Raw genomic sequence first — 26,232 nt, 5'->3', positions numbered from 1 at the left:
ACTTCTACATAAGAGGCACCGACGAGATTCGAACTCGTGATCTCCTGTTTACTAGACAGGCGCTTTAACCAACTAAGCCACGGCGCCTCGATATCACTGCGTTCGAATTTCCGTCCCAAATGAAGAGCTATATATTTTACTAAAAGAGCTCTTTCAATTGATGTCTGTTTTCATAAAAAATGTGACCAAACTTCTACATGAGAGGCACTGACGAGATTCGAACTCGTTATCTCCTGTTTACTAGCCAGGCGCTTTAACCAACTAAGCCACGGCACCCCGATTAAACTGTGTTCGAATTTACGTCCCAAATGAAAAGCTATAAATTTTACTAAAAGAGCACTTTTAATTGATGTCTGTTTTCATAAAAAATGTGACCACACTTCTAAATGAGAGGAACCGACGAGATTCGAACTCGTGATCTCCATTTTACTAGACAGGCGCTTTAACCAACTTAGCCACGGCGCCTCGATGCCATAGGGTTCGAATTACGATTCCAAATGTCATGCTTTAAATTTTACTAATGAGCTCTTTTAATTGATGTATGTTTTCATAAAAAATGTGACCACACTTCGACATAAGAGGCACCGACGAGATTCGAACTCGTGATCTCCTGTTTACTAGACAGGCGCTTTAACCAACTAAGCCACGGCGCCTCGATATCACTGCGTTCGAATTTCCGTCCCAAATGAAGAGCTATAAATTTTACTAAAAGAGCTCCTTTAATTTATCTCTGTTTTCATAAAAAATGTGACCAAACTTCTACATGAGAGGCACCGACGAGATTCGAACTCGTTATCTCCTGTTTACTAGACAGGCGCTTTGACCAACTAAGCCACGGCGCCTCGATTCCATTCGATTCAAATTACGATTCCAAATGAAAATCTTTAAATTTTACTAAAATAGCTCTTTTAATTGATGTTAACTTTCTTTAAAAAGTGACCATACTTCTATAAGAAAGGCACCGACGAGATTCTAAATCATAACCTCCTGGTCACTAGACAGGCGCTAAAACAACTTAGCCACGGCGCCTCGATGCCATAGGGTTCGAATTACGATTATAAATGTCATGCTTTAAATTTTACTAATGAGCTCTTTTAATTGATGTATGTTTTCATAAAAAATGTGACCACACTTCTACATAAGAGGCACCGACGAGATTCGAACTCGTTATCTCCTGTTTACTAGCCAGGCGCTTTAACCAACTAAGCCACGGCACCCCGATTAAACGGTGTTCGAATTTACGTCCCAAATGAAAAGCTATAAATTTTACTAAAAGAGCTCTTTTAATTGATGTCTCTTTTCATAAAAAATGTGACCACACTTCTAAATGAGAGGCACCGACGAGAATCGAATTCGTGATCTCCTGTTTACTACACAGGCGCTTTTACCAACTAAGCCACGGCGCTTTGATTCCATTCGATTCAAATTACGATTCCAAATGAAAATCTTTAAATTTTACTAAACTAGCTCTTTTAATTGATGTTAATTTTCTTTAAAAAGTGAACATACTTCTATAAGAAAGGCACCGACGAGATTCTAAATCATTACCTCCTGGTCACTAGACGCGCTAAAAACAACTTAGCCACGGCGCCTCGATGCCATAGGGTTCGAATTACGATTATAAATGTCATGCTTTAAATTTTACTAATGAGCTCTTTTAATTGATGTATGTTTTCATAAAAAATGTGACCACACTTCTACATAAGAGGCACCGACGAGATTCGAACTCGTTATCTTCTGTTTACTAGCCAGGCGCTTTAACCAACTAAGCCACGGCACCCCGATTAAACTGTGTTCGAATTTACGTCCCAAATGAAAAGCTATAATTTTTACTAAAAGAGCTCTTTTAATTGATGTCTGTTTTCATAAAAAATGTGACCACACTTCTAAATGAGAGGAACCGACGAGATTCGAACTCGTGATCTCCATTTTACTAGACAGGCGCTTTAACCAACTTAGCCACGGCGCCTCGATGCCATAGGGTTCGAATTACGATTCCAAATGTCATGCTTTAAATTTTACTAATGAGCTCTTTTAATTGATGTATGTTTTCATAAAAAATGTGACCACACTTCTACATAAGAGGCACCGACGAGATTCGAACTCGTGATCTCCTGTTTACTAGACAGGCGCTTTAACCAACTAAGCCACGGCGCCTCGATATCACTGCGTTCGAATTTCCGTCCCAAATGAAGAGCTATATATTTTACTAAAAGAGCTCTTTCAATTTATCTCTGTTTTCATAAAAAATGTGACCAAACTTCTACATGAGACGCACTGACGAGATTCGAACTCGTGATATCCTGTTTACTAGACAGGCGCTTTGACCAACTAAGCCACGGCGCCTCGATTCCATTCGATTCGAATTACGATTCCAAATGAAAATCTTTAAATTTTACTAAAATAGCTCTTTTAATTGATGTTAATTTTCTTTAAAAAGTGACCATACTTCTATAAGAAAGGCACCGACGAGATTCTAAATCATTACCTCCTGGTCACTAGACAGGCGCTATAAACAACTTAGCCACGGCGCCTCGATGCCATAGGGTTCGAATTACGATTATAAATGTCATGCTTTAAATTTTACTAATGAGCTCTTTTAATTGATGTATGTTTTCATAAAAAATGTGACCACACTTCTACATAAGAGGCACCGACGAGATTCGAACTCGTTATCTCCTGTTTACTAGCCAGGCGCTTTAACCAACTAAGCCACGGCACCCCGATTAAACTGTGTTCGAATTTACGTCCCAAATGAAAAGCTATAAATTTTACTAAAATAGCTCTTTTAATTGATGTCTGTTTTCATAAAAAATGTGACCACACTTCTAAATGAGAGGAACCGACGAGATTCGAACTCGTGATCTCCATTTTACTAGACAGGCGCTTTAACCAACTTAGCCACGGCGCCTCGATGCCATAGGGTTCGAATTACGATTCCAAATGTCATGCTTTAAATTTTACTAATGAGCTCTTTTAATTGATGTATGTTTTCATAAAAAATGTGACCACACTTCTACATAAGAGGCACCGACGAGATTCGAACTCGTGATCTCCTGTTTACTATACAGGCGCTTTAACCAACTAAGCCACGGCGCCTCGATATCACTGCATTCGAATTTCCGTCCCAAATGAAGAGCTATAAATTTTACTAAAAGAGCTCTTTTAATTTATCTCTGTTTTCATAAAAAATGTGACCAAACTTCTACATGAGAGGCACCGACGAGATTCGAACTCGTGATCTCCTGTTTACTAGACAGGCGCTTTGACCAACTAAGCCACGGCGCCTCGATTCCATTCGATTCAAATTACGATTCCAAATGAAAATCTTTAAATTTTACTAAAATAGCTCTTTTAATTGATGTTAACTTTCATAAAAAAGTGACCATACTTCTATAAGAAAGGCACCGACGAGATTCTAAATCATAACCTCCTGGTCACTAGACAGGCGCTATAAACAACTTAGCCACGGCGCCTCGATGCCATAGGGTTCGAATTACGATTATAAATGTCATGCTTTAAATTTTACTAATGAGCTCTTTTAATTGATGTATGTTTTCATAAAAAATGTGACCACACTTCTACATAAGAGGCACCGACGAGATTCGAACTCGTTATCTCCTGTTTACTAGCCAGGCGCTTTAACCAACTAAGCCACGGCACCCCGATTAAACTGTGTTCGAATTTACGTCCCAAATGAAAAGCTATAAATTTTACTAAAAGAGCTCTTTTAATTGATGTCTCTTTTCATAAAAAATGTGACCACACTTCTAAATGAGAGGCACCGACGAGAATCGAATTCGTGATCTCCTGTTTACTACACAGGCGCTTTTACCAACTAAGCCACGGCGCCTCGATTCCATTCGATTCGAATTACGATTCCAAATGAAAATCTTTAAATTTTACTAAACTAGCTGTTTTAATTGATGTTAATTTTCTTTAAAAAGTGAACATACTTCTATAAGAAAGGCACCGACGAGATTCTAAATCATTACCTCCTAGTCACTAGACGCGCTATAAACAACTTAGCCACGGCGCCTCGATGCCATAGGGTTCGAATTACGATTCCAAATGTCATGCTTTAAATTTTACTAATGAGCTCTTTTAATTGATGTATGTTTTCATAAAAAATGTGACCACACTTCTACATAAGAGGCACCGACGAGATTCGAACTCGTGATCTCCTGTTTACTAGACAGGCGCTTTAACCAACTAAGCCACGGCGCCTCGATATCACTGCGTTCGAATTTCCGTCCCAAATGAAGAGCTATATATTTTACTAAAAGAGCTCTTTCAATTGATGTCTGTTTTCATAAAAAATGTGACCAAACTTCTACATGAGAGGCACTGACGAGATTCGAACTCGTTATCTCCTGTTTACTAGCCAGGCGCTTTAACCAACTAAGCCACGGCACCCCGATTAAACTGTGTTCGAATTTACGTCCCAAATGAAAAGCTATAAATTTTACTAAAAGAGCTCTTTTAATTGATGTCTGTTTTCATAAAAAATGTGACCACACTTCTAAATGAGAGGAACCGACGAGATTCGAACTCGTGATCTCCATTTTACTAGACAGGCGCTTTAACCAACTTAGCCACGGCGCCTCGATGCCATAGGGTTCGAATTACGATTCCAAATGTCATGCTTTAAATTTTACTAATGAGCTCTTTTAATTGATGTATGTTTTCATAAAAAATGTGACCACACTTCGACATAAGAGGCACCGACGAGATTCGAACTCGTGATCTCCTGTTTACTAGACAGGCGCTTTAACCAACTAAGCCACGGCGCCTCGATATCACTGCGTTCGAATTTCCGTCCCAAATGAAGAGCTATAAATTTTACTAAAAGAGCTCTTTTAATTTATCTCTGTTTTCATAAAAAATGTGACCAAACTTCTACATGAGAGGCACCGACGAGATTCGAACTCGTGATCTCCTGTTTACTAGACAGGCGCTTTGACCAACTAAGCCACGGCGCCTCGATTCCATTCGATTCAAATTACGATTCCAAATGAAAATCTTTAAATTTTACTAAACTAGCTCTTTTAATTGATGTTAATTTTCTTTAAAAAGTGAACATACTTCTATAAGAAAGGCACCGACGAGATTCTAAATCATTACCTCCTGGTCACTAGACGCGCTATAAACAACTTAGCCACGGCGCCTCGATGCCATAGGGTTCGAATTACGATTATAAATGTCATGCTTTAAATTTTACTAATGAGCTCTTTTAATTGATGTATGTTTTCATAAAAAATGTGACCACACTTCTACATAAGAGGCACCGACGAGATTCGAACTCGTTATCTTCTGTTTACTAGCCAGGCGCTTTAACCAACTAAGCCACGGCACCCCGATTAAACTGTGTTCGAATTTACGTCCCAAATGAGAAGCTATAATTTTTACTAAAAGAGCTCTGTTAATTGATGTCTGTTTTCATAAAAAATGTGACCACACTTCTAAATGAGAGGAACCGACGAGATTCGAACTCGTGATCTCCATTTTACTAGACAGGCGCTTTAACCAACTTAGCCACGGCGCCTCGATGCCATAGGGTTCGAATTACGATTCCAAATGTCATGCTTTAAATTTTACTAATGAGCTCTTTTAATTGATGTATGTTTTCATAAAAAATGTGACCACACTTCTACATAAGAGGCACCGACGAGATTCGAACTCGTGATCTCCTGTTTACTAGACAGGCGCTTTAACCAACTAAGCCACGGCGCCTCGATATCACTGCGTTCGAATTTCCGTCCCAAATGAAGAGCTATATATTTTACTAAAAGAGCTCTTTCAATTTATCTCTGTTTTCATAAAAAATGTGACCAAACTTCTACATGAGAGGCACTGACGAGATTCGAACTCGTTATCTCCTGTTTACTAGCCAGGCGCTTTAACCAACTAAGCCACGGCACCCCGATTAAACTGTGTTCGAATTTACGTCCCAAATGAAAAGCTATAAATTTTACTAAAAGAGCTCTTTTAATTGATGTCTGTTTTCATAAAAAATGTGACCACACTTCTAAATGAGAGGAACCGACGAGATTCGAACTCGTGATCTCCATTTTACTAGACAGGCGCTTTAACCAACTTAGCCACGGCGCCTCGATGCCATAGGGTTCGAATTACGATTCCAAATGTCATGCTTTAAATTTTACTAATGAGCTCTTTTAATTGATGTATGTTTTCATAAAAAATGTGACCACACTTCTACATAAGAGGCACCGACGAGATTCGAACTCGTGATCTCCTGTTTACTAGACAGGCGCTTTAACCAACTAAGCCACGGCGCCTCGATATCACTGCGTTCGAATTTCCGTCCCAAATGAAGAGCTATAAATTTTACTAAAAGAGCTCCTTTAATTTATCTCTGTTTTCATAAAAAATGTGACCAAACTTCTACATGAGAGGCACCGACGAGATTCGAACTCGTTATCTCCTGTTTACTAGACAGGCGCTTTGACCAACTAAGCCACGGCGCCTCGATTCCATTCGATTCAAATTACGATTCCAAATGAAAATCTTTAAATTTTACTAAACTAGCTCTTTTAATTGATGTTAATTTTCTTTAAAAAGTGAACATACTTCTATAAGAAAGGCACCGACGAGATTCTAAATCATTACCTCCTGGTCACTAGACGCGCTAAAAACAACTTAGCCACGGCGCCTCGATGCCATAGGGTTCGAATTACGATTATAAATGTCATGCTTTAAATTTTACTAATGAGCTCTTTTAATTGATGTATGTTTTCATAAAAAATGTGACCACACTTCTACATAAGAGGCACCGACGAGATTCGAACTCGTTATCTTCTGTTTACTAGCCAGGCGCTTTAACCAACTAAGCCACGGCACCCCGATTAAACTGTGTTCGAATTTACGTCCCAAATGAAAAGCTATAATTTTTACTAAAAGAGCTCTTTTAATTGATGTCTGTTTTCATAAAAAATGTGACCGCACTTCTAAATGAGAGGAACCGACGAGATTCGAACTCGTGATCTCCATTTTACTAGACAGGCGCTTTAACCAACTTAGCCACGGCGCCTCGATGCCATAGGGTTCGAATTACGATTCCAAATGTCATGCTTTAAATTTTACTAATGAGCTCTTTTAATTGATGTATGTTTTCATAAAAAATGTGACCACACTTCTACATAAGAGGCACCGACGAGATTCGAACTCGTGATCTCCTGTTTACTAGACAGGCGCTTTAACCAACTAAGCCACGGCGCCTCGATATCACTGCGTTCGAATTTCCGTCCCAAATGAAGAGCTATATATTTTACTAAAAGAGCTCTTTCAATTTATCTCTGTTTTCATAAAAAATGTGACCAAACTTCTACATGAGAGGCACTGACGAGATTCGAACTCGTTATCTCCTGTTTACTAGCCAGGCGCTTTAACCAACTAAGCCACGGCACCCCGATTAAACTGTGTTCGAATTTACGTCCCAAATGAAAAGCTATAAATTTTACTAAAAGAGCTCTTTTAATTGATGTCTGTTTTCATAAAAAATGTGACCACACTTCTAAATGAGAGGAACCGACGAGATTCGAACTCGTGATCTCCATTTTACTAGACAGGCGCTTTAACCAACTTAGCCACGGCGCCTCGATGCCATAGGGTTCGAATTACGATTCCAAATGTCATGCTTTAAATTTTACTAATGAGCTCTTTTAATTGATGTATGTTTTCATAAAAAATGTGACCACACTTCTACATAAGAGGCACCGACGAGATTCGAACTCGTTATCTCCTGTTTACTAGACAGGCGCTTTGACCAACTAAGCCACGGCGCCTCGATTCCATTCGATTCAAATTACGATTCCAAATGAAAATCTTTAAATTTTACTAAAATAGCTCTTTTAATTGATGTTAACTTTCTTTAAAAAGTGACCATACTTCTATAAGAAAGGCACCGACGAGATTCTAAATCATAACCTCCTGGTCACTTGACAGGCGCTAAAACAACTTAGCCACGGCGCCTCGATGCCATAGGGTTCGAATTACGATTATAAATGTCATGCTTTAAATTTTACTAATGAGCTCTTTTAATTGATGTATGTTTTCATAAAAAATGTGACCACACTTCTACATAAGAGGCACCGACGAGATTCGAACTCGTTATCTCCTGTTTACTAGCCAGGCGCTTTAACCAACTAAGCCACGGCACCCCGATTAAACTGTGTTCGAATTTACGTCCCAAATGAAAAGCTATAAATTTTACTAAAAGAGCTCTTTTAATTGATGTCTCTTTTCATAAAAAATGTGACCACACTTCTAAATGAGAGGCACCGACGAGAATCGAATTCGTGATCTCCTGTTTACTACACAGGCGCTTTTACCAACTAAGCCACGGCGCTTTGATTCCATTCGATTCGAATTACGATTCCAAATGAAAATCTTTAAATTTTACTAAACAAGCTCTTTTAATTGATGTTAATTTTCTTTAAAAAGTGAACATACTTCTATAAGAAAGGCACCGACGAGATTCTAAATCATTACCTCCTGGTCACTAGACGCGCTATAAACAACTTAGCCACGGCGCCTCGATGCCATAGGGTTCGAATTACGATTATAAATGTCATGCTTTAAATTTTACTAATGAGCTCTTTTAATTGATGTATGTTTTCATAAAAAATGTGACCACACTTCTACATAAGAGGCACCGACGAGATTCGAACTCGTTATCTTCTGTTTACTAGCCAGGCGCTTTAACCAACTAAGCCACGGCACCCCGATTAAACTGTGTTCGAATTTACGTCCCAAATGAAAAGCTATAATTTTTACTAAAAGAGCTCTTTTAATTGATGTCTGTTTTCATAAAAAATGTGACCACACTTCTAAATGAGAGGAACCGACGAGATTCGAACTCGTGATCTCCATTTTACTAGACAGGCGCTTTAACCAACTTAGCCACGGCGCCTCGATGCCATAGGGTTCGAATTACGATTCCAAATGTCATGCTTTAAATTTTACTAATGAGCTCTTTTAATTGATGTATGTTTTCATAAAAAATGTGACCACACTTCGACATAAGAGGCACCGACGAGATTCGAACTCGTGATCTCCTGTTTACTAGACAGGCGCTTTAACCAACTAAGCCACGGCGCCTCGATATCACTGCGTTCGAATTTCCGTCCCAAATGAAGAGCTATAAATTTTACTAAAAGAGCTCCTTTAATTTATCTCTGTTTTCATAAAAAATGTGACCAAACTTCTACATGAGAGGCACCGACGAGATTCGAACTCGTTATCTCCTGTTTACTAGACAGGCGCTTTGACCAACTAAGCCACGGCGCCTCGATTCCATTCGATTCAAATTACGATTCCAAATGAAAATCTTTAAATTTTACTAAAATAGCTCTTTTAATTGATGTTAACTTTCTTTAAAAAGTGACCATACTTCTATAAGAAAGGCACCGACGAGATTCTAAATCATAACCTCCTGGTCACTAGACAGGCGCTAAAACAACTTAGCCACGGCGCCTCGATGCCATAGGGTTCGAATTACGATTATAAATGTCATGCTTTAAATTTTACTAATGAGCTCTTTTAATTGATGTATGTTTTCATAAAAAATGTGACCACACTTCTACATAAGAGGCACCGACGAGATTCGAACTCGTTATCTCCTGTTTACTAGCCAGGCGCTTTAACCAACTAAGCCACGGCACCCCGATTAAACGGTGTTCGAATTTACGTCCCAAATGAAAAGCTATAAATTTTACTAAAAGAGCTCTTTTAATTGATGTCTCTTTTCATAAAAAATGTGACCACACTTCTAAATGAGAGGCACCGACGAGAATCGAATTCGTGATCTCCTGTTTACTACACAGGCGCTTTTACCAACTAAGCCACGGCGCTTTGATTCCATTCGATTCAAATTACGATTCCAAATGAAAATCTTTAAATTTTACTAAACTAGCTCTTTTAATTGATGTTAATTTTCTTTAAAAAGTGAACATACTTCTATAAGAAAGGCACCGACGAGATTCTAAATCATTACCTCCTGGTCACTAGACGCGCTAAAAACAACTTAGCCACGGCGCCTCGATGCCATAGGGTTCGAATTACGATTATAAATGTCATGCTTTAAATTTTACTAATGAGCTCTTTTAATTGATGTATGTTTTCATAAAAAATGTGACCACACTTCTACATAAGAGGCACCGACGAGATTCGAACTCGTTATCTTCTGTTTACTAGCCAGGCGCTTTAACCAACTAAGCCACGGCACCCCGATTAAACTGTGTTCGAATTTACGTCCCAAATGAAAAGCTATAATTTTTACTAAAAGAGCTCTTTTAATTGATGTCTGTTTTCATAAAAAATGTGACCACACTTCTAAATGAGAGGAACCGACGAGATTCGAACTCGTGATCTCCATTTTACTAGACAGGCGCTTTAACCAACTTAGCCACGGCGCCTCGATGCCATAGGGTTCGAATTACGATTCCAAATGTCATGCTTTAAATTTTACTAATGAGCTCTTTTAATTGATGTATGTTTTCATAAAAAATGTGACCACACTTCTACATAAGAGGCACCGACGAGATTCGAACTCGTGATCTCCTGTTTACTAGACAGGCGCTTTAACCAACTAAGCCACGGCGCCTCGATATCACTGCGTTCGAATTTCCGTCCCAAATGAAGAGCTATATATTTTACTAAAAGAGCTCTTTCAATTTATCTCTGTTTTCATAAAAAATGTGACCAAACTTCTACATGAGACGCACTGACGAGATTCGAACTCGTGATATCCTGTTTACTAGACAGGCGCTTTGACCAACTAAGCCACGGCGCCTCGATTCCATTCGATTCGAATTACGATTCCAAATGAAAATCTTTAAATTTTACTAAAATAGCTCTTTTAATTGATGTTAATTTTCTTTAAAAAGTGACCATACTTCTATAAGAAAGGCACCGACGAGATTCTAAATCATTACCTCCTGGTCACTAGACAGGCGCTATAAACAACTTAGCCACGGCGCCTCGATGCCATAGGGTTCGAATTACGATTATAAATGTCATGCTTTAAATTTTACTAATGAGCTCTTTTAATTGATGTATGTTTTCATAAAAAATGTGACCACACTTCTACATAAGAGGCACCGACGAGATTCGAACTCGTTATCTCCTGTTTACTAGCCAGGCGCTTTAACCAACTAAGCCACGGCACCCCGATTAAACTGTGTTCGAATTTACGTCCCAAATGAAAAGCTATAAATTTTACTAAAATAGCTCTTTTAATTGATGTCTGTTTTCATAAAAAATGTGACCACACTTCTAAATGAGAGGAACCGACGAGATTCGAACTCGTGATCTCCATTTTACTAGACAGGCGCTTTAACCAACTTAGCCACGGCGCCTCGATGCCATAGGGTTCGAATTACGATTCCAAATGTCATGCTTTAAATTTTACTAATGAGCTCTTTTAATTGATGTATGTTTTCATAAAAAATGTGACCACACTTCTACATAAGAGGCACCGACGAGATTCGAACTCGTGATCTCCTGTTTACTATACAGGCGCTTTAACCAACTAAGCCACGGCGCCTCGATATCACTGCATTCGAATTTCCGTCCCAAATGAAGAGCTATAAATTTTACTAAAAGAGCTCTTTTAATTTATCTCTGTTTTCATAAAAAATGTGACCAAACTTCTACATGAGAGGCACCGACGAGATTCGAACTCGTGATCTCCTGTTTACTAGACAGGCGCTTTGACCAACTAAGCCACGGCGCCTCGATTCCATTCGATTCAAATTACGATTCCAAATGAAAATCTTTAAATTTTACTAAAATAGCTCTTTTAATTGATGTTAACTTTCATAAAAAAGTGACCATACTTCTATAAGAAAGGCACCGACGAGATTCTAAATCATAACCTCCTGGTCACTAGACAGGCGCTATAAACAACTTAGCCACGGCGCCTCGATGCCATAGGGTTCGAATTACGATTATAAATGTCATGCTTTAAATTTTACTAATGAGCTCTTTTAATTGATGTATGTTTTCATAAAAAATGTGACCACACTTCTACATAAGAGGCACCGACGAGATTCGAACTCGTTATCTCCTGTTTACTAGCCAGGCGCTTTAACCAACTAAGCCACGGCACCCCGATTAAACTGTGTTCGAATTTACGTCCCAAATGAAAAGCTATAAATTTTACTAAAAGAGCTCTTTTAATTGATGTCTCTTTTCATAAAAAATGTGACCACACTTCTAAATGAGAGGCACCGACGAGAATCGAATTCGTGATCTCCTGTTTACTACACAGGCGCTTTTACCAACTAAGCCACGGCGCCTCGATTCCATTCGATTCGAATTACGATTCCAAATGAAAATCTTTAAATTTTACTAAACTAGCTGTTTTAATTGATGTTAATTTTCTTTAAAAAGTGAACATACTTCTATAAGAAAGGCACCGACGAGATTCTAAATCATTACCTCCTAGTCACTAGACGCGCTATAAACAACTTAGCCACGGCGCCTCGATGCCATAGGGTTCGAATTACGATTCCAAATGTCATGCTTTAAATTTTACTAATGAGCTCTTTTAATTGATGTATGTTTTCATAAAAAATGTGACCACACTTCTACATAAGAGGCACCGACGAGATTCGAACTCGTGATCTCCTGTTTACTAGACAGGCGCTTTAACCAACTAAGCCACGGCGCCTCGATATCACTGCGTTCGAATTTCCGTCCCAAATGAAGAGCTATATATTTTACTAAAAGAGCTCTTTCAATTGATGTCTGTTTTCATAAAAAATGTGACCAAACTTCTACATGAGAGGCACTGACGAGATTCGAACTCGTTATCTCCTGTTTACTAGCCAGGCGCTTTAACCAACTAAGCCACGGCACCCCGATTAAACTGTGTTCGAATTTACGTCCCAAATGAAAAGCTATAAATTTTACTAAAAGAGCTCTTTTAATTGATGTCTGTTTTCATAAAAAATGTGACCACACTTCTAAATGAGAGGAACCGACGAGATTCGAACTCGTGATCTCCATTTTACTAGACAGGCGCTTTAACCAACTTAGCCACGGCGCCTCGATGCCATAGGGTTCGAATTACGATTCCAAATGTCATGCTTTAAATTTTACTAATGAGCTCTTTTAATTGATGTATGTTTTCATAAAAAATGTGACCACACTTCGACATAAGAGGCACCGACGAGATTCGAACTCGTGATCTCCTGTTTACTAGACAGGCGCTTTAACCAACTAAGCCACGGCGCCTCGATATCACTGCGTTCGAATTTCCGTCCCAAATGAAGAGCTATAAATTTTACTAAAAGAGCTCTTTTAATTTATCTCTGTTTTCATAAAAAATGTGACCAAACTTCTACATGAGAGGCACCGACGAGATTCGAACTCGTGATCTCCTGTTTACTAGACAGGCGCTTTGACCAACTAAGCCACGGCGCCTCGATTCCATTCGATTCAAATTACGATTCCAAATGAAAATCTTTAAATTTTACTAAACTAGCTCTTTTAATTGATGTTAATTTTCTTTAAAAAGTGAACATACTTCTATAAGAAAGGCACCGACGAGATTCTAAATCATTACCTCCTGGTCACTAGACGCGCTATAAACAACTTAGCCACGGCGCCTCGATGCCATAGGGTTCGAATTACGATTATAAATGTCATGCTTTAAATTTTACTAATGAGCTCTTTTAATTGATGTATGTTTTCATAAAAAATGTGACCACACTTCTACATAAGAGGCACCGACGAGATTCGAACTCGTTATCTTCTGTTTACTAGCCAGGCGCTTTAACCAACTAAGCCACGGCACCCCGATTAAACTGTGTTCGAATTTACGTCCCAAATGAGAAGCTATAATTTTTACTAAAAGAGCTCTGTTAATTGATGTCTGTTTTCATAAAAAATGTGACCACACTTCTAAATGAGAGGAACCGACGAGATTCGAACTCGTGATCTCCATTTTACTAGACAGGCGCTTTAACCAACTTAGCCACGGCGCCTCGATGCCATAGGGTTCGAATTACGATTCCAAATGTCATGCTTTAAATTTTACTAATGAGCTCTTTTAATTGATGTATGTTTTCATAAAAAATGTGACCACACTTCTACATAAGAGGCACCGACGAGATTCGAACTCGTGATCTCCTGTTTACTAGACAGGCGCTTTAACCAACTAAGCCACGGCGCCTCGATATCACTGCGTTCGAATTTCCGTCCCAAATGAAGAGCTATATATTTTACTAAAAGAGCTCTTTCAATTTATCTCTGTTTTCATAAAAAATGTGACCAAACTTCTACATGAGAGGCACTGACGAGATTCGAACTCGTTATCTCCTGTTTACTAGCCAGGCGCTTTAACCAACTAAGCCACGGCACCCCGATTAAACTGTGTTCGAATTTACGTCCCAAATGAAAAGCTATAAATTTTACTAAAAGAGCTCTTTTAATTGATGTCTGTTTTCATAAAAAATGTGACCACACTTCTAAATGAGAGGAACCGACGAGATTCGAACTCGTGATCTCCATTTTACTAGACAGGCGCTTTAACCAACTTAGCCACGGCGCCTCGATGCCATAGGGTTCGAATTACGATTCCAAATGTCATGCTTTAAATTTTACTAATGAGCTCTTTTAATTGATGTATGTTTTCATAAAAAATGTGACCACACTTCTACATAAGAGGCACCGACGAGATTCGAACTCGTGATCTCCTGTTTACTAGACAGGCGCTTTAACCAACTAAGCCACGGCGCCTCGATATCACTGCGTTCGAATTTCCGTCCCAAATGAAGAGCTATAAATTTTACTAAAAGAGCTCCTTTAATTTATCTCTGTTTTCATAAAAAATGTGACCAAACTTCTACATGAGAGGCACCGACGAGATTCGAACTCGTTATCTCCTGTTTACTAGACAGGCGCTTTGACCAACTAAGCCACGGCGCCTCGATTCCATTCGATTCAAATTACGATTCCAAATGAAAATCTTTAAATTTTACTAAACTAGCTCTTTTAATTGATGTTAATTTTCTTTAAAAAGTGAACATACTTCTATAAGAAAGGCACCGACGAGATTCTAAATCATTACCTCCTGGTCACTAGACGCGCTAAAAACAACTTAGCCACGGCGCCTCGATGCCATAGGGTTCGAATTACGATTATAAATGTCATGCTTTAAATTTTACTAATGAGCTCTTTTAATTGATGTATGTTTTCATAAAAAATGTGACCACACTTCTACATAAGAGGCACCGACGAGATTCGAACTCGTTATCTTCTGTTTACTAGCCAGGCGCTTTAACCAACTAAGCCACGGCACCCCGATTAAACTGTGTTCGAATTTACGTCCCAAATGAAAAGCTATAATTTTTACTAAAAGAGCTCTTTTAATTGATGTCTGTTTTCATAAAAAATGTGACCGCACTTCTAAATGAGAGGAACCGACGAGATTCGAACTCGTGATCTCCATTTTACTAGACAGGCGCTTTAACCAACTTAGCCACGGCGCCTCGATGCCATAGGGTTCGAATTACGATTCCAAATGTCATGCTTTAAATTTTACTAATGAGCTCTTTTAATTGATGTATGTTTTCATAAAAAATGTGACCACACTTCTACATAAGAGGCACCGACGAGATTCGAACTCGTGATCTCCTGTTTACTAGACAGGCGCTTTAACCAACTAAGCCACGGCGCCTCGATATCACTGCGTTCGAATTTCCGTCCCAAATGAAGAGCTATATATTTTACTAAAAGAGCTCTTTCAATTTATCTCTGTTTTCATAAAAAATGTGACCAAACTTCTACATGAGAGGCACTGACGAGATTCGAACTCGTTATCTCCTGTTTACTAGCCAGGCGCTTTAACCAACTAAGCCACGGCACCCCGATTAAACTGTGTTCGAATTTACGTCCCAAATGAAAAGCTATAAATTTTACTAAAAGAGCTCTTTTAATTGATGTCTGTTTTCATAAAAAATGTGACCACACTTCTAAATGAGAGGAACCGACGAGATTCGAACTCGTGATCTCCATTTTACTAGACAGGCGCTTTAACCAACTTAGCCACGGCGCCTCGATGCCATAGGGTTCGAATTACGATTCCAAATGTCATGCTTTAAATTTTACTAATGAGCTCTTTTAATTGATGTATGTTTTCATAAAAAATGTGACCACACTTCTACATAAGAGGCACCGACGAGATTCGAACTCGTTATCTCCTGTTTACTAGACAGGCGCTTTGACCAACTAAGCCACGGCGCCTCGATTCCATTCGATTCAAATTACGATTCCAAATGAAAATCTTTAAATTTTACTAAAATAGCTCTTTTAATTGATGTTAACTTTCTTTAAAAAGTGACCATACTTCTATAAGAAAGGCACCGACGAGATTCTAAATCATAACCTCCTGGTCACTAGACAGGCGCTAAAACAACTTAGCCACGGCGCCTCGATGCCATAGGGTTCGAATTACGATTATAAATGTCATGCTTTAAATTTTACTAATGAGCTCTTTTAATTGATGTATGTTTTCATAAAAAATGTGACCACACTTCTACATAAGAGGCACCGACGAGATTCGAACTCGTTATCTCCTGTTTACTAGCCAGGCGCTTTAACCAACTAAGCCACGGCACCCCGATTAAACTGTGTTCGAATTTACGTCCCAAATGAAAAGCTATAAATTTTACTAAAAGAGCTCTTTTAATTGATGTCTCTTTTCATAAAAAATGTGACCACACTTCTAAATGAGAGGCACCGACGAGAATCGAATTCGTGATCTCCTGTTTACTACACAGGCGCTTTTACCAACTAAGCCACGGCGCTTTGATTCCATTCGATTCGAATTACGATTCCAAATGAAAATCTTTAAATTTTACTAAACAAGCTCTTTTAATTGATGTTAATTTTCTTTAAAAAGTGAACATACTTCTATAAGAAAGGCACCGACGAGATTCTAAATCATTACCTCCTGGTCACTAGACGCGCTATAAACAACTTAGCCACGGCGCCTCGATGCCATAGGGTTCGAATTACGATTATAAATGTCATGCTTTAAATTTTACTAATGAGCTCTTTTAATTGATGTATGTTTTCATAAAAAATGTGACCACACTTCTACATAAGAGGCACCGACGAGATTCGAACTCGTTATCTTCTGTTTACTAGCCAGGCGCTTTAACCAACTAAGCCACGGCACCCCGATTAAACTGTGTTCGAATTTACGTCCCAAATGAAAAGCTATAATTTTTACTAAAAGAGCTCTTTTAATTGATGTCTGTTTTCATAAAAAATGTGACCACACTTCTAAATGAGAGGAACCGACGAGATTCGAACTCGTGATCTCCATTTTACTAGACAGGCGCTTTAACCAACTTAGCCACGGCGCCTCGATGCCATAGGGTTCGAATTACGATTCCAAATGTCATGCTTTAAATTTTACTAATGAGCTCTTTTAATTGATGTATGTTTTCATAAAAAATGTGACCACACTTCTACATAAGAGGCACCGACGAGATTCGAACTCGTGATCTCCTGTTTACTAGACAGGCGCTTTAACCAACTAAGCCACGGCGCCTCGATATCACTGCGTTCGAATTTCCGTCCCAAATGAAGAGCTATAAATTTTACTAAAAGAGCTCCTTTAATTTATCTCTGTTTTCATAAAAAATGTGACCAAACTTCTACATGAGAGGCACCGACGAGATTCGAACTCGTTATCTCCTGTTTACTAGACAGGCGCTTTGACCAACTAAGCCACGGCGCCTCGATTCCATTCGATTCAAATTACGATTCCAAATGAAAATCTTTAAATTTTACTAAAATAGCTCTTTTAATTGATGTTAACTTTCTTTAAAAAGTGACCATACTTCTATAAGAAAGGCACCGACGAGATTCTAAATCATAACCTCCTGGTCACTAGACAGGCGCTAAAACAACTTAGCCACGGCGCCTCGATGCCATAGGGTTCGAATTACGATTATAAATGTCATGCTTTAAATTTTACTAATGAGCTCTTTTAATTGATGTATGTTTTCATAAAAAATGTGACCACACTTCTACATAAGAGGCACCGACGAGATTCGAACTCGTTATCTCCTGTTTACTAGCCAGGCGCTTTAACCAACTAAGCCACGGCACCCCGATTAAACTGTGTTCGAATTTACGTCCCAAATGAAAAGCTATAAATTTTACTAAAAGAGCTCTTTTAATTGATGTCTCTTTTCATAAAAAATGTGACCACACTTCTAAATGAGAGGCACCGACGAGAATCGAATTCGTGATCTCCTGTTTACTACACAGGCGCTTTTACCAACTAAGCCACGGCGCTTTGATTCCATTCGATTCGAATTACGATTCCAAATGAAAATCTTTAAATTTTACTAAACTAGCTCTTTTAATTGATGTTAATTTTCTTTAAAAAGTGAACATACTTCTATAAGAAAGGCACCGACGAGATTCTAAATCATTACCTCCTGGTCACTAGACGCGCTATAAACAACTTAGCCACGGCGCCTCGATGCCATAGGGTTCGAATTACGATTATAAATGTCATGCTTTAAATTTTACTAATGAGCTCTTTTAATTGATGTATGTTTTCATAAAAAATGTGACCACACTTCTACATAAGAGGCACCGACGAGATTCGAACTCGTTATCTTCTGTTTACTAGCCAGGCGCTTTAACCAACTAAGCCACGGCACCCCGATTAAACTGTGTTCGAATTTACGTCCCAAATGAAAAGCTATAATTTTTACTAAAAGAGCTCTTTTAATTGATGTCTGTTTTCATAAAAAATGTGACCACACTTCTAAATGAGAGGAACCGACGAGATTCGAACTCGTGATCTCCATTTTACTAGACAGGCGCTTTAACCAACTTAGCCACGGCGCCTCGATGCCATAGGGTTCGAATTACGATTCCAAATGTCATGCTTTAAATTTTACTAATGAGCTCTTTTAATTGATGTATGTTTTCATAAAAAATGTGACCACACTTCTACATAAGAGGCACCGACGAGATTCGAACTCGTGATCTCCTGTTTACTAGACAGGCGCTTTAACCAACTAAGCCACGGCGCCTCGATATCACTGCGTTCGAATTTCCGTCCCAAATGAAGAGCTATAAATTTTACTAAAAGAGCTCCTTTAATTTATCTCTGTTTTCATAAAAAATGTGACCAAACTTCTACATGAGAGGCACCGACGAGATTCGAACTCGTTATCTCCTGTTTACTAGACAGGCGCTTTGACCAACTAAGCCACGGCGCCTCGATTCCATTCGATTCAAATTACGATTCCAAATGAAAATCTTTAAATTTTACTAAAATAGCTCTTTTAATTGATGTTAACTTTCTTTAAAAAGTGACCATACTTCTATAAGAAAGGCACCGACGAGATTCTAAATCATAACCTCCTGGTCACTAGACAGGCGCTAAAACAACTTAGCCACGGCGCCTCGATGCCATAGGGTTCGAATTACGATTATAAATGTCATGCTTTAAATTTTACTAATGAGCTCTTTTAATTGATGTATGTTTTCATAAAAAATGTGACCACACTTCTACATAAGAGGCACCGACGAGATTCGAACTCGTTATCTCCTGTTTACTAGCCAGGCGCTTTAACCAACTAAGCCACGGCACCCCGATTAAACTGTGTTCGAATTTACGTCCCAAATGAAAAGCTATAAATTTTACTAAAAGAGCTCTTTTAATTGATGTCTCTTTTCATAAAAAATGTGACCACACTTCTAAATGAGAGGCACCGACGAGAATCGAATTCGTGATCTCCTGTTTACTACACAGGCGCTTTTACCAACTAAGCCACGGCGCTTTGATTCCATTCGATTCGAATTACGATTCCAAATGAAAATCTTTAAATTTTACTAAACTAGCTCTTTTAATTGATGTTAATTTTCTTTAAAAAGTGAACATACTTCTATAAGAAAGGCACCGACGAGATTCTAAATCATTACCTCCTGGTCACTAGACGCGCTATAAACAACTTAGCCACGGCGCCTCGATGCCATAGGGTTCGAATTACGATTATAAATGTCATGCTTTAAATTTTACTAATGAGCTCTTTTAATTGATGTATGTTTTCATAAAAAATGTGACCACACTTCTACATAAGAGGCACCGACGAGATTCGAACTCGTTATCTTCTGTTTACTAGCCAGGCGCTTTAACCAACTAAGCCACGGCACCCCGATTAAACTGTGTTCGAATTTACGTCCCAAATGAAAAGCTATAATTTTTACTAAAAGAGCTCTTTTAATTGATGTCTGTTTTCATAAAAAATGTGACCACACTTCTAAATGAGAGGAACCGACGAGATTCGAACTCGTGATCTCCATTTTACTAGACAGGCGCTTTAACCAACTTAGCCACGGCGCCTCGATGCCATAGGGTTCGAATTACGATTCCAAATGTCATGCTTTAAATTTTACTAATGAGCTCTTTTAATTGATGTATGTTTTCATAAAAAATGTGACCACACTTCTACATAAGAGGCACCGACGAGATTCGAACTCGTGATCTCCTGTTTACTAGACAGGCGCTTTAACCAACTAAGCCACGGCGCCTCGATATCACTGCGTTCGAATTTCCGTCCCAAATGAAGAGCTATATATTTTACTAAAAGAGCTCTTTCAATTTATCTCTGTTTTCATAAAAAATGTGACCAAACTTCTACATGAGACGCACTGACGAGATTCGAACTCGTGATCTCCTGTTTACTAGACAGGCGCTTTGACCAACTAAGCCACGGCGCCTCGATTCCATTCGATTCGAATTACGATTCCAAATGAAAATCTTTAAATTTTACTAAAATAGCTCTTTTAATTGATGTTAATTTTCTTTAAAAAGTGACCATACTTCTATAAGAAAGGCACCGACGAGATTCTAAATCATTACCTCCTGGTCACTAGACAGGCGCTATAAACAACTTAGCCACGGCGCCTCGATGCCATAGGGTTCGAATTACGATTATAAATGTCATGCTTTAAATTTTACTAATGAGCTCTTTTAATTGATGTATGTTTTCATAAAAAATGTGACCACACTTCTACATAAGAGGCACCGACGAGATTCGAACTCGTTATCTCCTGTTTACTAGCCAGGCGCTTTAACCAACTAAGCCACGGCACCCCGATTAAACTGTGTTCGAATTTACGTCCCAAATGAAAAGCTATAAATTTTACTAAAATAGCTCTTTTAATTGATGTCTGTTTTCATAAAAAATGTGACCACACTTCTAAATGAGAGGAACCGACGAGATTCGAACTCGTGATCTCCATTTTACTAGACAGGCGCTTTAACCAACTTAGCCACGGCGCCTCGATGCCATAGGGTTCGAATTACGATTCCAAATGTCATGCTTTAAATTTTACTAATGAGCTCTTTTAATTGATGTATGTTTTCATAAAAAATGTGACCACACTTCTACATAAGAGGCACCGACGAGATTCGAACTCGTGATCTCCTGTTTACTAGACAGGCGCTTTGACCAACTAAGCCACGGCGCCTCGATTCCATTCGATTCAAATTACGATTCCAAATGAAAATCTTTAAATTTTACTAAAATAGCTCTTTTAATTGATGTTAACTTTCATAAAAAAGTGACCATACTTCTATAAGAAAGGCACCGACGAGATTCTAAATCATAACCTCCTGGTCACTAGACAGGCGCTATAAACAACTTAGCCACGGCGCCTCGATGCCATAGGGTTCGAATTACGATTATAAATGTCATGCTTTAAATTTTACTAATGAGCTCTTTTAATTGATGTATGTTTTCATAAAAAATGTGACCACACTTCTACATAAGAGGCACCGACGAGATTCGAACTCGTTATCTCCTGTTTACTAGCCAGGCGCTTTAACCAACTAAGCCACGGCACCCCGATTAAACTGTGTTCGAATTTACGTCCCAAATGAAAAGCTATAAATTTTACTAAAAGAGCTCTTTTAATTGATGTCTCTTTTCATAAAAAATGTGACCACACTTCTAAATGAGAGGCACCGACGAGAATCGAATTCGTGATCTCCTGTTTACTACACAGGCGCTTTTACCAACTAAGCCACGGCGCCTCGATTCCATTCGATTCGAATTACGATTCCAAATGAAAATCTTTAAATTTTACTAAACTAGCTGTTTTAATTGATGTTAATTTTCTTTAAAAAGTGAACATACTTCTATAAGAAAGGCACCGACGAGATTCTAAATCATTACCTCCTGGTCACTAGACGCGCTATAAACAACTTAGCCACGGCGCCTCGATGCCATAGGGTTCGAATTACGATACCAAATGTCATGCTTTAAATTTTACTAATGAGCTCTTTTAATTGATGTATGTTTTCATAAAAAATGTGACCACACTTCTACATAAGAGGCACCGACGAGATTCGAACGCGTGATCTCCTGTTTACTAGACAGGCGCTTTAACCAACTAAGCCACGGCGCCTCGATGTCACTGCGTTCGAATTTCCGTCCCAAATGAAGAGCTATATATTTTACTAAAAGAGCTCTTTTAATTTATCTCTGTTTTCATAAAAAATGTGACCAAACTTCTACATGAGAGGCACTGACGAGATTCGAACTCGTGATCTCCTGTTTACTAGAGAGGCGCTTTGACCAACTAAGCCACGGCGCCTCGATTCCATTCGATTCGAATTACGATTCCAAATGAAAATCTTTAAATTTTACTAAAATAGCTCTTTTAATTGATGTTAATTTTCTTTAAAAAGTGACCATACTTCTATAAGAAAGGCACCGACGAGATTCTAAATCATTACCTCCTGGTCACTAGACAGGCGCTATAAACAACTTAGCCACGGCGCCTCGATGCCATAGGGTTCGAATTACGATTATAAATGTCATGCTTTAAATTTTACTAATGAGTTCTTTTAATTGATGTATGTTTTCATAAAAAATGTGACCACACTTCTACATAAGAGGCACCGACGAGATTCGAACTCGTTATCTTCTGTTTACTAGCCAGGCGCTTTAACCAACTAAGCCACGGCACCCCGATTAAACTGTGTTCGAATTTACGTCCCAAATGAAAAGCTATAATTTTTACTAAAAGAGCTCTTTTAATTGATGTCTGTTTTCATAAAAAATGTGACCACACTTCTAAATGAGAGGAACCGACGAGATTCGAACTCGTGATCTCCATTTTACTAGACAGGCGCTTTAACCAACTTAGCCACGGCGCCTCGATGCCATAGGGTTCGAATTACGATTCCAAATGTCATGCTTTAAATTTTACTAATGAGCTCTTTTAATTGATGTATGTTTTCATAAAAAATGTGACCACACTTCTACATAAGAGGCACCGACGAGATTCGAACTCGTGATCTCCTGTTTACTAGACAGGCGCTTTAACCAACTAAGCCACGGCGCCTCGATATCACTGCGTTAGAATTTCCGTCCCAAATGAAGAGCTATATATTTTACTAAAAGAGCTCTTTCAATTTATCTCTGTTTTCATAAAAAATGTGACCAAACTTCTACATGAGACGCACTGACGAGATTCGAACTCGTGATCTCCTGTTTACTAGACAGGCGCTTTGACCAACTAAGCCACGGCGCCTCGATTCCATTCGATTCGAATTACGATTCCAAATGAAAATCTTTAAATTTTACTAAAATAGCTCTTTTAATTGATGTTAATTTTCTTTAAAAAGTGACCATACTTCTATAAGAAAGGCACCGACGAGATTCTAAATCATTACCTCCTGGTCACTAGACAGGCGCTATAAACAACTTAGCCACGGCGCCTCGATGCCATAGGGTTCGAATTACGATTATAAATGTCATGCTTTAAATTTTACTAATGAGCTCTTTTAATTGATGTATGTTTTCATAAAAAATGTGACCACACTTCTACATAAGAGGCACCGACGAGATTCGAACTCGTTATCTCCTGTTTACTAGCCAGGCGCTTTAACCAACTAAGCCACGGCACCCCGGTTAAACTGTGTTCGAATTTACGTCCCAAATGAAAAGCTATAAATTTTACTAAAATAGCTCTTTTAATTGATGTCTGTTTTCATAAAAAATGTGACCACACTTCTAAATGAGAGGAACCGACGAGATTCGAACTCGTGATCTCCATTTTACTAGACAGGCGCTTTAACCAACTTAGCCACGGCGCCTCGATGCCATAGGGTTCGAATTACGATTCCAAATGTCATGCTTTAAATTTTACTAATGAGCTCTTTTAATTGATGTATGTTTTCATAAAAAATGTGACCACACTTCTACATAAGAGGCACCGACGAGATTCGAACTCGTGATCTCCTGTTTACTAGACAGGCGCTTTAACCAACTAAGCCACGGCGCCTCGATATCACTGCATTCGAATTTCCGTCCCAAATGAAGAGCTATAAATTTTACTAAAAGAGCTCTTTCAATTTATCTCTGTTTTCATAAAAAATGTGACCAAACTTTTACATGAGAGGCACTGACGAGATTCGAACTCGTGATCTCCTGTTTACTAGACAGTCGCTTTGACCAACTAAGCCACGCCGCCTCGATTCCATTCGATTCGAATTACGATTCCAAATGAAAATCTTTAAATTTTACTAAAATAGCTCTTTTCATTGATGTTAATTTTCTTTAAAAAGTGACCATACTTCTATAAGAAAGGCACCGACGAGATTCTAAATCATTACCTCCTGGTCACTAGACAGGCGCTATAAACAACTTAGCCACGGCGCCTCGATGCCATAGGGTTCGAATTACGATTATAAATGTCATGCTTTAAATTTTACTAATGAGCTCTTTTAATTGATGTATGTTTTCATAAAAAATGTGACCACACTTCTACATAAGAGGCACCGACGAGATTCGAACTCGTTATCTCCTGTTTACTAGCCAGGCGCTTTAACCAACTAAGCCACGGCACCCCGATTAAACTGTGTTCGAATTTACGTCCCAAATGAAAAGCTATACATTTTACTAAAAGAGCTCTTTTAATTGATGTCTGTTTTCATAAAAAATGTGACCACACTTCTAAATGAGAGGAACCGACGAGATTCGAACTCGTGATCTCCATTTTACTAGACAGGCGCTTTAACCAACTTAGCCACGGCGCCTCGATGCCATAGGGTTCGAATTACGATTCCAAATGTCATGCTTTAAATTTTACTAATGAGCTCTTTTAATTGATGTATGTTTTCATAAAAAATGTGACCACACTTCTACATAAGAGGCACCGACGAGATTCGAACGCGTGATCTCCTGTTTACTAGACAGGCGCTTTAACCAACTAAGCCACGGCGCCTCGATATCACTGCGTTCGAATTTCCGTCCCAAATGAAGAGCTATAAATTTTACTAAAAGAGCTCTTTTAATTTATCTCTGTTTTCATAAAAAATGTGACCAAACTTCTACATGAGAGGCACCGACGAGATTCGAACTCGTGATCTCCTGTTTACTAGACAGGCGCTTTGACCAACTAAGCCACGGCGCCTCGATTCCATTCGATTCAAATTACGATTCCAAATGAAAATCTTTAAATTTTACTAAAATAGCTCTTTTAATTGATGTTAACTTTCATTAAAAAGTGACCATACTTCTATAAGAAAGGCACCGACGAGATTCTAAATCATAACCTCCTGGTCACTAGACAGGCGCTATAAACAACTTAGCCACGGCGCCTCGATGCCATAGGGTTCGAATTACGATTATAAATGTCATGCTTTAAATTTTACTAATGAGCTCTTTTAATTGATGTATGTTTTCATAAAAAATGTGACCACACTTCTACTTAAGAGGCACCGACGAGATTCGAACTCGTTATCTCCTGTTTACTAGCCAGGCGCTTTAACAAACTAAGCCACGGCACCCCGATTAAACTGTGTTCGAATTTACGTCCCAAATGAAAAGCTATAAATTTTACTAAAAGAGCTCTTTTAATTGATGTCTCTTTTCATAAAAAATGTGACCACACTTCTAAGTGAGAGGCACCGACGAGAATCGAATTCGTGATCTCCTGTTTACTGCACAGGCGCTTTTACCAACTAAGCCACGGCGCCTCGATTCCATTCGATTCGAATTACGATTCCAAATGAAAATCTTTAAATTTTACTAAACTAGCTCTTTTAATTGATGTTAATTTTCTTTAAAAATTGAACATACTTCTATAAGAAAGGCACCGACGAAATTCTAAATCATTACCTCCTGGTCACTAGACGCGCTATAAACAACTTAG

At 38.6% G+C, this 26,232-nt stretch overlaps 44 non-coding genes across 44 annotated transcripts; all 44 read right to left on the bottom strand.

Moving 5' to 3' along the window:
* Positions 1-13: 13 nt before the first annotated feature.
* Positions 14-87, bottom strand: Trnat-agu (transfer RNA threonine (anticodon AGU)). Its single transcript has one exon. It is a non-coding gene; the product is annotated as a tRNA-Thr (tRNA).
* A 492-nt stretch (positions 88-579) lies between these two features.
* Trnat-agu (transfer RNA threonine (anticodon AGU)) lies at positions 580-653 on the bottom strand. Its single transcript has one exon. It is a non-coding gene; the product is annotated as a tRNA-Thr (tRNA).
* Positions 654-768: 115 nt separating this feature from the next.
* Trnat-agu (transfer RNA threonine (anticodon AGU)) lies at positions 769-842 on the bottom strand. Its single transcript has one exon. It is a non-coding gene; the product is annotated as a tRNA-Thr (tRNA).
* A 1,241-nt stretch (positions 843-2,083) lies between these two features.
* On the bottom strand, positions 2,084-2,157 carry Trnat-agu (transfer RNA threonine (anticodon AGU)). Its single transcript has one exon. It is a non-coding gene; the product is annotated as a tRNA-Thr (tRNA).
* Positions 2,158-3,025: 868 nt separating this feature from the next.
* On the bottom strand, positions 3,026-3,099 carry Trnat-agu (transfer RNA threonine (anticodon AGU)). Its single transcript has one exon. It is a non-coding gene; the product is annotated as a tRNA-Thr (tRNA).
* A 115-nt stretch (positions 3,100-3,214) lies between these two features.
* Trnat-agu (transfer RNA threonine (anticodon AGU)) lies at positions 3,215-3,288 on the bottom strand. The gene has a single exon. It is a non-coding gene; the product is annotated as a tRNA-Thr (tRNA).
* A 491-nt stretch (positions 3,289-3,779) lies between these two features.
* On the bottom strand, positions 3,780-3,853 carry Trnat-agu (transfer RNA threonine (anticodon AGU)). Its single transcript has one exon. It is a non-coding gene; the product is annotated as a tRNA-Thr (tRNA).
* Positions 3,854-4,153: 300 nt separating this feature from the next.
* Trnat-agu (transfer RNA threonine (anticodon AGU)) lies at positions 4,154-4,227 on the bottom strand. Its single transcript has one exon. It is a non-coding gene; the product is annotated as a tRNA-Thr (tRNA).
* A 492-nt stretch (positions 4,228-4,719) lies between these two features.
* Positions 4,720-4,793, bottom strand: Trnat-agu (transfer RNA threonine (anticodon AGU)). Its single transcript has one exon. It is a non-coding gene; the product is annotated as a tRNA-Thr (tRNA).
* Positions 4,794-4,908: 115 nt separating this feature from the next.
* Positions 4,909-4,982, bottom strand: Trnat-agu (transfer RNA threonine (anticodon AGU)). The gene has a single exon. It is a non-coding gene; the product is annotated as a tRNA-Thr (tRNA).
* Positions 4,983-5,659: 677 nt separating this feature from the next.
* Trnat-agu (transfer RNA threonine (anticodon AGU)) lies at positions 5,660-5,733 on the bottom strand. The gene has a single exon. It is a non-coding gene; the product is annotated as a tRNA-Thr (tRNA).
* A 492-nt stretch (positions 5,734-6,225) lies between these two features.
* Positions 6,226-6,299, bottom strand: Trnat-agu (transfer RNA threonine (anticodon AGU)). Its single transcript has one exon. It is a non-coding gene; the product is annotated as a tRNA-Thr (tRNA).
* A 115-nt stretch (positions 6,300-6,414) lies between these two features.
* Positions 6,415-6,488, bottom strand: Trnat-agu (transfer RNA threonine (anticodon AGU)). Its single transcript has one exon. It is a non-coding gene; the product is annotated as a tRNA-Thr (tRNA).
* Positions 6,489-7,165: 677 nt separating this feature from the next.
* Positions 7,166-7,239, bottom strand: Trnat-agu (transfer RNA threonine (anticodon AGU)). The gene has a single exon. It is a non-coding gene; the product is annotated as a tRNA-Thr (tRNA).
* Positions 7,240-7,731: 492 nt separating this feature from the next.
* Trnat-agu (transfer RNA threonine (anticodon AGU)) lies at positions 7,732-7,805 on the bottom strand. The gene has a single exon. It is a non-coding gene; the product is annotated as a tRNA-Thr (tRNA).
* Positions 7,806-9,046: 1,241 nt separating this feature from the next.
* On the bottom strand, positions 9,047-9,120 carry Trnat-agu (transfer RNA threonine (anticodon AGU)). The gene has a single exon. It is a non-coding gene; the product is annotated as a tRNA-Thr (tRNA).
* A 115-nt stretch (positions 9,121-9,235) lies between these two features.
* Trnat-agu (transfer RNA threonine (anticodon AGU)) lies at positions 9,236-9,309 on the bottom strand. The gene has a single exon. It is a non-coding gene; the product is annotated as a tRNA-Thr (tRNA).
* A 1,241-nt stretch (positions 9,310-10,550) lies between these two features.
* Trnat-agu (transfer RNA threonine (anticodon AGU)) lies at positions 10,551-10,624 on the bottom strand. Its single transcript has one exon. It is a non-coding gene; the product is annotated as a tRNA-Thr (tRNA).
* An 868-nt stretch (positions 10,625-11,492) lies between these two features.
* Positions 11,493-11,566, bottom strand: Trnat-agu (transfer RNA threonine (anticodon AGU)). The gene has a single exon. It is a non-coding gene; the product is annotated as a tRNA-Thr (tRNA).
* Positions 11,567-11,681: 115 nt separating this feature from the next.
* Trnat-agu (transfer RNA threonine (anticodon AGU)) lies at positions 11,682-11,755 on the bottom strand. The gene has a single exon. It is a non-coding gene; the product is annotated as a tRNA-Thr (tRNA).
* Positions 11,756-12,246: 491 nt separating this feature from the next.
* On the bottom strand, positions 12,247-12,320 carry Trnat-agu (transfer RNA threonine (anticodon AGU)). Its single transcript has one exon. It is a non-coding gene; the product is annotated as a tRNA-Thr (tRNA).
* Positions 12,321-12,620: 300 nt separating this feature from the next.
* Positions 12,621-12,694, bottom strand: Trnat-agu (transfer RNA threonine (anticodon AGU)). The gene has a single exon. It is a non-coding gene; the product is annotated as a tRNA-Thr (tRNA).
* A 492-nt stretch (positions 12,695-13,186) lies between these two features.
* On the bottom strand, positions 13,187-13,260 carry Trnat-agu (transfer RNA threonine (anticodon AGU)). Its single transcript has one exon. It is a non-coding gene; the product is annotated as a tRNA-Thr (tRNA).
* A 115-nt stretch (positions 13,261-13,375) lies between these two features.
* Trnat-agu (transfer RNA threonine (anticodon AGU)) lies at positions 13,376-13,449 on the bottom strand. The gene has a single exon. It is a non-coding gene; the product is annotated as a tRNA-Thr (tRNA).
* Positions 13,450-14,126: 677 nt separating this feature from the next.
* On the bottom strand, positions 14,127-14,200 carry Trnat-agu (transfer RNA threonine (anticodon AGU)). The gene has a single exon. It is a non-coding gene; the product is annotated as a tRNA-Thr (tRNA).
* Positions 14,201-14,692: 492 nt separating this feature from the next.
* On the bottom strand, positions 14,693-14,766 carry Trnat-agu (transfer RNA threonine (anticodon AGU)). Its single transcript has one exon. It is a non-coding gene; the product is annotated as a tRNA-Thr (tRNA).
* A 115-nt stretch (positions 14,767-14,881) lies between these two features.
* On the bottom strand, positions 14,882-14,955 carry Trnat-agu (transfer RNA threonine (anticodon AGU)). Its single transcript has one exon. It is a non-coding gene; the product is annotated as a tRNA-Thr (tRNA).
* A 677-nt stretch (positions 14,956-15,632) lies between these two features.
* On the bottom strand, positions 15,633-15,706 carry Trnat-agu (transfer RNA threonine (anticodon AGU)). The gene has a single exon. It is a non-coding gene; the product is annotated as a tRNA-Thr (tRNA).
* A 492-nt stretch (positions 15,707-16,198) lies between these two features.
* Positions 16,199-16,272, bottom strand: Trnat-agu (transfer RNA threonine (anticodon AGU)). Its single transcript has one exon. It is a non-coding gene; the product is annotated as a tRNA-Thr (tRNA).
* A 1,241-nt stretch (positions 16,273-17,513) lies between these two features.
* Trnat-agu (transfer RNA threonine (anticodon AGU)) lies at positions 17,514-17,587 on the bottom strand. The gene has a single exon. It is a non-coding gene; the product is annotated as a tRNA-Thr (tRNA).
* Positions 17,588-17,702: 115 nt separating this feature from the next.
* On the bottom strand, positions 17,703-17,776 carry Trnat-agu (transfer RNA threonine (anticodon AGU)). The gene has a single exon. It is a non-coding gene; the product is annotated as a tRNA-Thr (tRNA).
* Positions 17,777-19,017: 1,241 nt separating this feature from the next.
* Positions 19,018-19,091, bottom strand: Trnat-agu (transfer RNA threonine (anticodon AGU)). Its single transcript has one exon. It is a non-coding gene; the product is annotated as a tRNA-Thr (tRNA).
* A 115-nt stretch (positions 19,092-19,206) lies between these two features.
* Trnat-agu (transfer RNA threonine (anticodon AGU)) lies at positions 19,207-19,280 on the bottom strand. The gene has a single exon. It is a non-coding gene; the product is annotated as a tRNA-Thr (tRNA).
* A 1,241-nt stretch (positions 19,281-20,521) lies between these two features.
* Positions 20,522-20,595, bottom strand: Trnat-agu (transfer RNA threonine (anticodon AGU)). Its single transcript has one exon. It is a non-coding gene; the product is annotated as a tRNA-Thr (tRNA).
* Positions 20,596-20,708: 113 nt separating this feature from the next.
* On the bottom strand, positions 20,709-20,784 carry Trnat-agu (transfer RNA threonine (anticodon AGU)). The gene has a single exon. It is a non-coding gene; the product is annotated as a tRNA-Thr (tRNA).
* A 679-nt stretch (positions 20,785-21,463) lies between these two features.
* Trnat-agu (transfer RNA threonine (anticodon AGU)) lies at positions 21,464-21,537 on the bottom strand. Its single transcript has one exon. It is a non-coding gene; the product is annotated as a tRNA-Thr (tRNA).
* A 491-nt stretch (positions 21,538-22,028) lies between these two features.
* Positions 22,029-22,102, bottom strand: Trnat-agu (transfer RNA threonine (anticodon AGU)). The gene has a single exon. It is a non-coding gene; the product is annotated as a tRNA-Thr (tRNA).
* A 300-nt stretch (positions 22,103-22,402) lies between these two features.
* On the bottom strand, positions 22,403-22,476 carry Trnat-agu (transfer RNA threonine (anticodon AGU)). The gene has a single exon. It is a non-coding gene; the product is annotated as a tRNA-Thr (tRNA).
* Positions 22,477-22,591: 115 nt separating this feature from the next.
* On the bottom strand, positions 22,592-22,665 carry Trnat-agu (transfer RNA threonine (anticodon AGU)). The gene has a single exon. It is a non-coding gene; the product is annotated as a tRNA-Thr (tRNA).
* A 679-nt stretch (positions 22,666-23,344) lies between these two features.
* On the bottom strand, positions 23,345-23,418 carry Trnat-agu (transfer RNA threonine (anticodon AGU)). Its single transcript has one exon. It is a non-coding gene; the product is annotated as a tRNA-Thr (tRNA).
* Positions 23,419-23,531: 113 nt separating this feature from the next.
* Positions 23,532-23,607, bottom strand: Trnat-agu (transfer RNA threonine (anticodon AGU)). Its single transcript has one exon. It is a non-coding gene; the product is annotated as a tRNA-Thr (tRNA).
* Positions 23,608-24,286: 679 nt separating this feature from the next.
* On the bottom strand, positions 24,287-24,360 carry Trnat-agu (transfer RNA threonine (anticodon AGU)). Its single transcript has one exon. It is a non-coding gene; the product is annotated as a tRNA-Thr (tRNA).
* Positions 24,361-25,228: 868 nt separating this feature from the next.
* On the bottom strand, positions 25,229-25,302 carry Trnat-agu (transfer RNA threonine (anticodon AGU)). The gene has a single exon. It is a non-coding gene; the product is annotated as a tRNA-Thr (tRNA).
* A 115-nt stretch (positions 25,303-25,417) lies between these two features.
* Positions 25,418-25,491, bottom strand: Trnat-agu (transfer RNA threonine (anticodon AGU)). Its single transcript has one exon. It is a non-coding gene; the product is annotated as a tRNA-Thr (tRNA).
* Between the last annotated feature and the right edge of the window lie 741 nt (positions 25,492-26,232).

The sequence above is a fragment of the Argiope bruennichi genome, chromosome 1 (assembly GCF_947563725.1).
Source record: "Argiope bruennichi chromosome 1, qqArgBrue1.1, whole genome shotgun sequence".
In the NCBI taxonomy this organism is placed as follows: Eukaryota; Metazoa; Arthropoda; class Arachnida; order Araneae; family Araneidae; genus Argiope; species Argiope bruennichi.
The sequence above is the reverse complement of the archived record's forward strand: the minus strand, read 5'-3'. Positions and strand labels throughout refer to the sequence as shown.